The sequence below is a fragment of the Vigna unguiculata genome, unplaced genomic scaffold, assembly GCF_037176805.1.
Source record: "Vigna unguiculata cultivar grain cowpea cultivar isolate G323 ecotype 2 unplaced genomic scaffold, ASM3717680v1 ptg000113l, whole genome shotgun sequence".
NCBI lineage: Eukaryota > Viridiplantae > Streptophyta > Magnoliopsida > Fabales > Fabaceae > Vigna > Vigna unguiculata.
The window spans coordinates 28364-39057 of NW_028196755.1; the positions used below are offsets into that span (position 1 = coordinate 28364).

Here is a 10694-nt window from a genome sequence, read left to right on the forward strand (position 1 = left end):
GCTCATATCCTGAGCGGGTATTTGATTGAAGTGTCAAATACGCCGTCCTGGTCCTACTAAGATCAGCGCCAACCATTGGCAGCACAAGATCGCTGCGAGGAGAGTGCCCGACCTATTTGTCTTTCTCGCACCGATGATTAAACATAATTGCGTTATGAAAGAATGTTCGATCATCAAACTAAGACTCACTGAAAGCTGCCGTTCACGTCAGGGCATATAGATCAGCGGATATGTAGTTTCGTGTACTGATTCTCTTCGAGATTGGGTTGGTGTTCAGTGTGGGCAGTCTCATTTGCTAATCTATATGTTTTCAGTTTCAAGAGGGAAGAAGCGGGGTAGAGTAATTGGTCAACTCATCAGGCTCATGACCTGAAGATTGCAGGTTCGAATCCTGTCCCCGCCTAATCATCTGAGGCCGTAGTCAGCCTCAATCTTTCTGATTCGTAAGTAACTCAGTGAGTGCTTTCCTTTTCCCATGTCTTTTTTGGTCAACAACCAACCACATCTCTATATAGTCAAAACACTAGTCCTACAGGCTTGACGGGGTTCAGTCTGTATGGAGGGAAGATTTTTTTGAATGTAAGTAAAATGGATAAAAAGATCGATTTTTTTTCTTTTTCGTTTCTTATCTATCCCATAGCTGTTGTTGTTCTCTATTCCCTTTTTAGAGGGGGGCGCCCACCCGCATTGAATCTCCCCGATCCGGGTCTCGATCTCACTTTTGCCTTTTATGCTTTGCATTCATAAATGAATATTCGACTTGAAACCCTGTTCAAGGAACGCTTTGGGGAGTATTACGTATTGCCAGACGGCTTCACTTTCTCAGCCGGGGCATCTAGACTCACAAGTTGAAACCTTACAGGGTTTGCAAGATATCTTTGTTGATCTATTTTTTGAAGGGGGGCAAAGCCCTTCTTTTTTGACTGCTTTGGAGTTTGTTCTTAATTGGGTGGAGAAAGATGATTCGCTTTTTTTATGTTCCTTTAGCCTTTCGTGGAGATCGAATCCCGACTTTTTCTGACTGATGAACGAAATTAGTGCAGCGGCAAGGAGCGTTTTTGACTTCCTAACATGGATACCAAGTCTGGGTCAGAGAATTCATAGTAAGGCGATACGCTCTCCGATGCAGTAGATCAGCGGACCGGAAGATTAGCATGTGAGGCGAGAGTGTCCGGTCTGCTTCAAGTCCTGCCGTTCAATACTGGACTTCTTCTTCCGCTTCCAGGAGCAGCCTCTATCCTGTTGAGGTGAGGCCTTTGACTCCGCTTGCCTCTACTTTTCATGTCAAGCGTACAAGTGTAGTTTAGTGGGATTGACTTCTAAAGACAGGAATTCTTTTTCATCTCCTCGGGCAAGACCCTGTATAAGTCGACGTCTTAACCTGACTTCCTGAGCTCAGAGATTTGATGATAGGGATTGTTCACAGCACTAGTTGTCACCGTCTAATCCTTTCATAAAAGACATTCACTGACCCACGTAGGACTGCTGAATGGAATGATTCCTCCCCCGAGGGTGATGGAAGGGGGGGCACGACCCGATCTAAGATTACTCCCTGAGCAGAGTCTGACTTTTCGAAAAGAAGAGAGGAAGGGGCGTACCAAAAAGTTCTCCAATTCGATGAGGACAAGCAGGCACAACAATCCCAGGAAAGGTTCGAAGCACGTAGTTGCAAAGCTAATATTCAGAAGTTCAGTTCGTGAGATAGCTCCCCGGACCAGATCTTTTTGATAGATTCCTAGTACCGACCTTCCGTTCAGTGTAGGGAAGGGATTTGCCCCAAGCCAACAAGGAAGCAAAGTACCCGTGCTATCAGTACAAGTATAAGCCGGATCGTACCACACGGGAGCAGGATCCGCGTTCCACCTCTAAACCATAGGATCGGGCAATTAGAATCATGCCACTTTTTTATGGCAGGTTGAAGTTTCAGGCCAAGGGCGAAAGCAACTATGACTGACATCCTTAGATGAGCTTCAGGCCACTTGACCAATAGGCAAGCTCAAGTAGCTTTCAATCGGGGAGGATCAAGTCCAAAAGAAAGAGTGAAGGATCTGTCTTTTTTCCCAGCTGTATGAAGAAACCAAGCCAACCGAAACCGATTCAAGAGCCCTTCTATTTTTTATGTTATTTTATTATTACTTTTGCTCTGACTTTGAGCGATTCCATATCAACTAATGGAATCATAATAATAATTTCAATGAAAGGTTTAAGTAGTGCTTTTTTATTAATTCAATTATATGATGTTGTTCTACCTATTTGTCTGCCGAGGAACGTAGTCGCTTTCTGGTTGAGTTGAGCGTATGTCTTTGCCCAGATATTTTTCCTTTGTTTGAAAAAGACTAACTACTATAGTATAGTAAGGGGCCTTTTCTTGCTCGTTAGCGCTGTTTTTTGATTGCAGGGCGCTAGCTTACTAATAAAGAATAAATATATATATATAGGGCTTTTTTCTTTCATCTTTCAGCTTGATCGGAATCGATTCTATGATTGAATAGCAGAAGTGCTACTTATTAATTAGTAGTATAAACTCGGAGAGACAGACAGAGAGGCAATCATACCTGCTAACTCCTAGGATGAGAAGTAGGTCCCTTGTTTTTGGCAGGAATAGTTCCATTGTTGCCCCTCGGGAGAGTGAGTCTACTTAGCGAACTGGCAGGACGCGGAGATCGATTGATAAAGATGAATCTCGAGAGTGGATGGTTGACCGCCGCCCCCTTGTCCTGGAGGCTCTCCGGCCGAGGAGGGGCTTGCTATCGTAACCTTTTATCCCGGTGTATGTGAAAAAGAGTGACGAACCCTTTTTTGTTCGGTCATAGGTTGGTGTCCAAAGAACGAGAGTCGGCTTCCTTAACTTAAGTCCGTTGTTCCTCAGTAGCTCAGTGGTAGAGCGGTCGGCTGTTAACTGACTGGTCGTAGGTTCAAATCCTACTTGGGGAGAATTTGGAGTTATAGCTTTTCTGACCTAGCGACCCCTGTCCTTCCCCTTAGTTTCTAAACTAGCAGAATCGTGGGACATCCAAAGTGGGAAGTTTCTTGTTTCTTTTTTTTCTATTTCTTACTCCCTTTTTTAGTTTAGGAACTTGGTTCGTTCAATTCACTTGCTCATGAACTCGCAGCTTCGCCAGAAGCGACTAGGGGGGAGCTGTCGTAGAAGCTTTGCCCTTTGTACAGAGATTGTTATGAACTGACTAGCGGAACGCTAGCTAAGCTAAAAAAGAGTCTGAGTTCCCTTCAATCAAATCAATAAGCTTTATTTCAGGTTTTTATCCCTCCTTCTTAGAACCCATTGATGGAGGGGGGCCTCGGCCCGGGAAGGGGAGAGTGGCCGAGTGGTCAAAAGCGACAGACTGTAAATCTGTTGAAGTTTTTCTACGTAGGTTCGAATCCTGCCTCTCCCACTTGTTTGTTGTAGACTTCTTCGAAGAGAAAGGGGGAGAAAGAAATCCTATAGCTTAGCTTGAGTAAAGCCCATTAGTATTAGTAGTAATTGGATCTTTTCTAAGGTTTGAGGATGCTGTACCGATAGGTGCGGGAGATTTATATTGATATAAAGATAACGTCAGCATATTGGCTCCAGCCGGTAGCACGGGGCTTGCGAATTCTTCGATCCATACCCTCTGAGTTAAAGAGTGGGTCGGCACAGTTTTCCAGGTTGGTTCAAACTTCATCCCTTGTTCAAGGGGAATAGTTTGAATCTGGGGTACATAACGGTTTACAAGACGATTGAAGGACTCCTTTATGGAGCCAACCAACTCAACAACAGTGTCCATACAAGACACCGGCTGAGATATACTGGAAAAGTGTTTTCTACCCGTTTTGCTAAGGTTATAATCTTAGAAAAGGAGAAGAAAGATACCATTTAACCAGCATATCCGCCTTTTGATCCCGTACACATATCATCCTTCTATGATGGGAAGGGATTTACCTGGGCTTGCACTGGAAATCCTATGAGAATATGACAATAGGAGTTTTCTTAACTGCTAAGCTTACACAGACTCCTGAAAGATTCGGACGAAGGCATTCCAAAAAAAAAAAAGAAGAAAGCTATTTATACGCTAGAGCCTTACAGAGACTTCCTAAAAAGAAGTGACCTTATCTAAATCTAAGGTAAAAACTCAAAGGCCCACATGCTTTCCTTTTTTGCTTGCCTAAGTCCCTTTTTCTACATATGGATTGAAAAAAGTTTTTCGGCCTGTCATGGACAGAAACTAAACCAGGCTCGCGTAGATACATTACCTGAACCATGCTTTTCCCAAGCGGGGGTCTAAGACCCTTTTCGGAAGCAAAACCCAGAGCAAAGGGGGGCACGGACAGCAGTTAGAACATACAGATAAGAGCACATAGCATCACTTACATCAGAAGTGGGATCACTCACTTCAAACCTTACTTCACAAGATCTTATCGCATTGAAAATCCGTATGGTGCAGTTATGAACGGAAGCACTGGGGTTAAGCCGAAAGTAGAAGTCGAAAGAGTAGTAGGAGTAGGCGAGAAGCCGGCGCGTCTTCATTTTGGGAATTCCTAACGGAATGAATATAACCAAGGGGAATGGAAATCATCGAAGATATAGTGTGTGTGCCGTGAGTAATCAATCTTCGCAAAGACAGAATCATGGATGTGGTCGTACTAATACTAATACTAATAAAGGATACTCTTTTGATACTTCTTTAATAGATCAGGAATTTATTTTCTTCAAAAATGGATTTGACTTTGCTTTTTAGGATGCTAAGGTTGGGGTGCTTATCCTCGTTTTAGTGATGTGCAGGCCCACTCGATGAAACGAAAAAGCTTGACAAGCTGGATGGATATTGGGTCACGGACATAGGAATACGGAATTAAAAAACCTGAGGCATTTAGGAAAACAACAAGCCTTGGTGCGACCTGACTCGGAACTGGAATTGGCAAAGAAGGAAGCCCCAGGTGCTTGAAAGACCAATACGCTCTAATGAGTCCCACTTACCAATATTTAAGGTGCACCGCAGGACTCATTCTGATCCACCCGCGGACACCCCTATCTTAAGCAAATGCCGACTTACCCTTGGCCTTCCCAGATAAGAAAAAAAAGAGAAAGAATTGCCTCTCGCTCACACCCTTTCTAGGGGCGAATCATCGGATCGGATTGACCACCCTTTCTTTTCGCTTTTGATGCAGCTACAGCCTTTTCAACTGCTATTTGCTCGGTAACCATTATCTAGTCATGAAACGGGAACCGTAAATGAATACGAATAGGCCCTTCGAACTTGATTCACAAGACAGGCTCCGGTCTTAGGCATGTCTATCAGGTCCATTCTATCTCCTCCTCGAAGGAAGAGGCTCAAAGGCGAAAGGGATCGCCCTTGACCCCACTACTGCTCAGCTTACTTGCTTTCCCTAAGCACACACACTAAGTAGATAGTAGGCACAGGTACGCTAGGAGCTCATCGAACTTAACTTGTAGAGTGAGACCAGTGCTCGATATGGTTCATTTCAGTTCTCGTTCTCTCGATATGCTTCAACACATACCTGTCATCTATCTTTTTCAAGCGGTATCTCAGTCTGCTTTCCCTGATATTGGTAGTACGTACTATCTTTCCTTGCGTGGAAGTAGTTCAAAGCTATCTTGAGATATATCTAAAAGCTATATATAAGGAGAAGTCCCGGTAGAGCTATTTCATGCCCTCTTATATGCTCGCTAACGTTTGTTAGCTCGTTTCCAAGTACAGAAGGCGGGTCTGGGAGACTTTTAAGTGAGAGAAGACCGCTGATAAAACAGTAGTGCTGCTCACTGATCGGTAGGGAGGAAGGAAGCATAGCAGGGGAAGGGGATAGCAAGAGAGAGAGACATGCGAGTTCGACTCTCGTTCTATCCATGTTCAGCAGTCCTTGTCCATGTTGGAACTGGGCAGTACCGCTCAACTACGAGATGCTTGAAAGTAGTTGCTTTTACTGTCTTTATTGAGATGTTCCGTGTACCGCACCGAGCCTTAATAGGTTGAGATTCTGTAAGTAACTACTCCGTGCAGGAATCTCTTTATGGAGGGAATTTGGATTTGTTATGAGATGGACTTCTTTTTCAATGATTCTTCTGATTTACTTCCTCTGGCAGTTGTAGTCATTTATGCTCTGTGGTGGCGGCGCCCTTTACCATTATTAAATTTGCCTCGACCCGACCCCGATCTGACTTTAGCATTTGATGCTCTGAGATATGAAATATCTTCTTTACTATAAACCCTGTTCAAGGAACGCTTTGGTGAGTATTACGAATTGCCAAACGGCTTCACTTTCTCAGCCGTTGGTGAGCATCTATATTTTACGATCTTGATGTGACGGCTGGGTCTTGACCTAGCTACCGAACTGACTTAATGAAATGGTAGACGTGGCCAAAGGAAGGGGTCGAAGGACAACGAGAACTCACAGCTTTCTCTCTATCCTGCCTGAGGCCAAACTCACACTTTATGGAGCTATAGCATACATTGAGCCTGCAGGGAGAGCCCTCTGGAATTGCAAAAGCCTTTGCCTCTATAACAGCCTCAATTCAAAGAAAAGTGTAAGTTACATTGATTCGGTCTTCGGGCTCACCTGATCTTCTTGGGAGCGTACCCTACAAGGGAAGAGAGTAGCCTGGGACAAGATATCTGATTTACGCAAGGCCAAGCCGACCTTCCGCTTCCGGAATGGATTTCTTTGAGACAATAAAAGAAAGATAGATAAGGGATTTTTCTTTCCCAGCCGTTGCCCTTGTCAGAGAGATTCCTTTTTTTCTTTAAATAAGAGAATTCTGACCTCAACCTCACTCAAGGGATAGAAAGGGGCGATGAGCTCAGTGGAGTAGAAGCCGTCCTTCTGAAATAGAAAGCCCTAGCTATGAGTTACTCCAATCTAGCCGTGAAGCGCGAGGGCCAATATTCAAATGAAAGCAAGGGGCTGATTGTCCTCATGGGGAAGGGATGAATACGAGCTGTCGGAAGAGCTGCTCTCTAAGAAGCAACCAATCCAAGAATTTCTTGATTTGGTAGAGTACCAGTCACAACACTAGAACCAAGTTAGGTGAGCTTGAATGCATAGGTAAGAGCGGGGAAAGCTGCTCTTAGAGCGTACTCCTTCCGATCTAGGCGTATGGTTGAATCTATCCTTCAAGTAGTGCTTGATTGAGGGATGAACCCGAATCCGTACTTTCCGGTACTTTTCCTCTTTCAAGTGGGTTGAACTCTTTCTTTTTCTTTTATTGGCACGGATGGACACCTCGAAGAGAATCCTTCTTCTTCTGCCTGGCTGGCTTTGTACTGACTGATAAGAGTCTCCAATATGCAAGCCTTACACGTGACTTAGTAAGCCAAAACAGGGCAACCCACTGCTCGCGACGTGCGGTGCGAGTTGCTTTGTAAAAGGTATTTATGTATCAATCAGTAGCCAGAGAAAAAAAAAAGTACAATTGCAACTTCAGACATTGAAGAAGATTTTTTAATGAGCAAATTTGGCGCAAGCCAATGCCGCTAATAAACACCCTTTTTGAAATTGAAATGAAACAACTTTGAAGCGCCCTAACATGTACCTACGGAGCAGAAGATAGATCGGTCCTCGTAGAACGTTCAAGACTTTAAGTCTGTTGTTCCATATCAATTACTAAACCTCGTGGTATCCACGTACAAAACATACCATTACCAATAAAAGAATTAGCACATTGGTGTCGGTCTACTAAGCCAGTCAATCAAGTATGTAGTGTAGAGTCCATGGTGTAGGACAGGTTTTAGTACGAGGAGTTCAATGAAAGGATTTCTCTATAGTAAGAGTGATCCATGGCCTTTCGCCTAGAGTCATAGAAGAATTCCTTCATGCTTCCCATAGGGGTAGGAAAGAGTCAAGTGGCCGGTTAAGCAGCTAGTCCTACCTAATCTAGGCACATACGCCGGTGAGAGCAGTGCCTTTTCAAATCAAAGCTTAGCTTCTGAGATTCTCTGACTAATAGAAAACAATCTTTTGGGAAAGTATTCTGCGCTCTACTCTATTAGGCTGTGGGGCCCAGATCTTCTTGAATAAACTACTGTTTGCCCCTTGGAATGAAGCCTCTTAGGCTGTCTACCTTTGATTCAAGAGTCTCACCTTGGCGATCTACTGAGAAGGTCGTATCCATGGTCTCGACTCGCTCATACCCAGCCCACCTCTCTGAGGGGGACTTCCTTGCTATGCCACCATCCTATTAGCTTAGCTGGTAGTTAATCTATTTACTAGTCTGATGCACACTTGGAAGGCTCTCCTTTATCTTACCAGTCGTGCAGCACTATACACGCGTTTAGGTCATCATTCTTATCTAAGGCGGATAATTGGGCTTATAATGCCTTTGTTTTATGGACCTCGGGACCTTTCATTTCCAACTTCGGCCTATCATCTTATGTTTTTAGTTTCAAAAAAAGAAAAGGTTCGCGCCCTAGAGTGCATCCACGTCTTAGCCTTCACGGATGAGGCCTGCTATGACAAGGGATAGATAGGCACTACCTCTAACAAGGTAGTCCTATGGCGATAGAATGCCTTCTGGATACGACTAAAGAATAAACCATTATCTATATTCCTAGTCCCTTTGTCTGAGCACAGGTGACTCTCTTAGTGTTAGTACTTGTTCAGTTAAGATGTACATAGTCTTTAGGGTACGGTCATTACGCAGCAATATATCTTCCCCACTGGGCGTGGTATACAAGATAGCATCTAGCAAAGGACTTATCAAACCTGTTCCGAATCCAGAATCGAAAGCCATAGGAACAAAGCTTGAGGAATACTGTGACTTCCATCAAGCCAAAGCAAAGTGAACGAATTGTTCATAATGGTGTCTGTGTGAAAAGGAGATTCCTTAGAAAGATTTGACTCCTCAACAGCTGTTCTCCCCTTACACCAACTGTATGTAGTTGAATCGAGATTGGCGTTGCCTGGGTCAACTCTCTCCTATCTCATGTTGCTATTTTAGCTTTCATTTCCGTTATGTTACATATTGATCTTCTTTGACCCGCGAAAGCGAACGAGGAAGCTTACCATTCCGCCGTCGGTCAGTTATTCAAAGAAGAGTATCAACGGTATAACTACGAAATATTGATAGCAAAGCTCGGACTTTCATCCCAAACTCTTTCTTCTTTCGAATCTGAACCATGAAAGTCAGTCAATGTTGGCTTCCTCGATTACACAGTTGACCACACGCATTCAACGGTAGGGAGTAAGACCTTCTCTTTACAATTTGGAAGGTAAATTCCAGGGATACTCATCGAGTGGACCATACCAAGGCTTTCCAAGAAAGCTCCTTCTTTGCTTTTCTGATTGATCTCATTGTGGACGTGTAGAGATAGGCACCTTATCTATGCAATATAGATCTCTCTAGACAGATTCGTGAAAGATCCATTTATTTACGCCATGGAAGTTTCATTGCTGAATGACTTGTCTGCTACCAACTCCTTCCTCTATGGGTAGGGCATCTCTACATGTGAGACCTTGTATACAAATTGATCACATACCGCCGAGTAATTAAAGAAAAACTCCTCCTTGCTTTCATGCATAGCAGACTAACAAGCTGAAAAGTGATCTCGCTGTACCCGATCCCCAAGCACTGACATTGAGAGAAGAGTGGAACGGGACTAGCCTTATAGGGGACTTCCCCGGATACTTATCAACTCATATCGGAGCAAGGAAGCTAGCAACCTACTGAGACTGAGACCGCGCGAAGCAATACCACATTCTCAATACCCCGGAAGACAGCGATGTAGGGCTTCGTTCTTCTCTTGTTCCTGTTTCCATACGGTATCGATGGGCCGATCGTTTCCTCTGGGAAAACTAGCAAATAGCATTTCCCTGGAAGTGGCATGTCAAAAAGGAGGAATTTAGATCCCACCTATGGGCGAAATCAATGAAGACCTTTTCCCTCCCTTCGGTCGCCTCTATTTCGAGAAATGTTGTTCTTCACTAGCGGCAAAACTAAGAATGATTTTATCCCTCATGGGCTGGCATGAGAAATTGAAATTGATCGATCTCCCCGATGGGAAGAAAGATTCCTAACAGTTATAAGACGATTATGTGCGGCGTAAATGGTGATCATTGCAGGATAAAACTTGGTGCTATAGCAAAACAACTTTTTCTTCCACGCACAGAATAGGTTGTTCAAGAAGGGGACAGGGATGTGGATCTCACTACTATTGATTAACCGGTGTCAGTTGCTTTAACAGCTTTCCATGGGCATCCACCCGCAAAGATAAGAGGCCTACGCAACGATCCTTAGAACTCTCCGGTTCAAAGCCGCCCGCAATCGATACCTTTCCATTCCTATATCCTATACGATACGCTATTTTCCTGTTTCAAAGAGCTTATTCGAGAACAAGGCGCAGCAAGAGCTAATTCGATAACAGGATTCTTCGCAATTAGCCTTTCCTCGCTTTCGCTTTCAAGGGGCGTAGCGCTTGCTTACTTCTTAGAGTAGAGTCCGGAATTTTTAGCTTATTAGGTCACAATCCTGTCTTATTTAGATCTTCTTTCAGTCTAGCCCTTCTTCCACATGAGATCCTATTTTTCCTAACTCCATGTAGCACCACTATCCAATGAAAAAAAAAATCCTGCTATTTCACTCCTGGAATTCCCTGATAGAGAACTCCAGTTCTATACCTGGGGCTAGCTACTAGCTCAGACTCCGGCTTCTTAGTGTGGCCAAGTGGTAAGTCCTTTCTTTTCTGTCTGAGAATATGTCTTAT

At 43.9% G+C, this 10694-nt stretch overlaps 1 non-coding gene across 1 annotated transcript; it reads left to right on the forward strand.

Annotated features, from left to right (window-relative positions):
• Positions 1-3312: 3312 nt before the first annotated feature.
• On the forward strand, positions 3313-3395 carry TRNAY-GUA (transfer RNA tyrosine (anticodon GUA)). Its single transcript has one exon. It is a non-coding gene; the product is annotated as a tRNA-Tyr (tRNA).
• The last annotated feature ends 7299 nt before the right edge of the window (positions 3396-10694 follow it).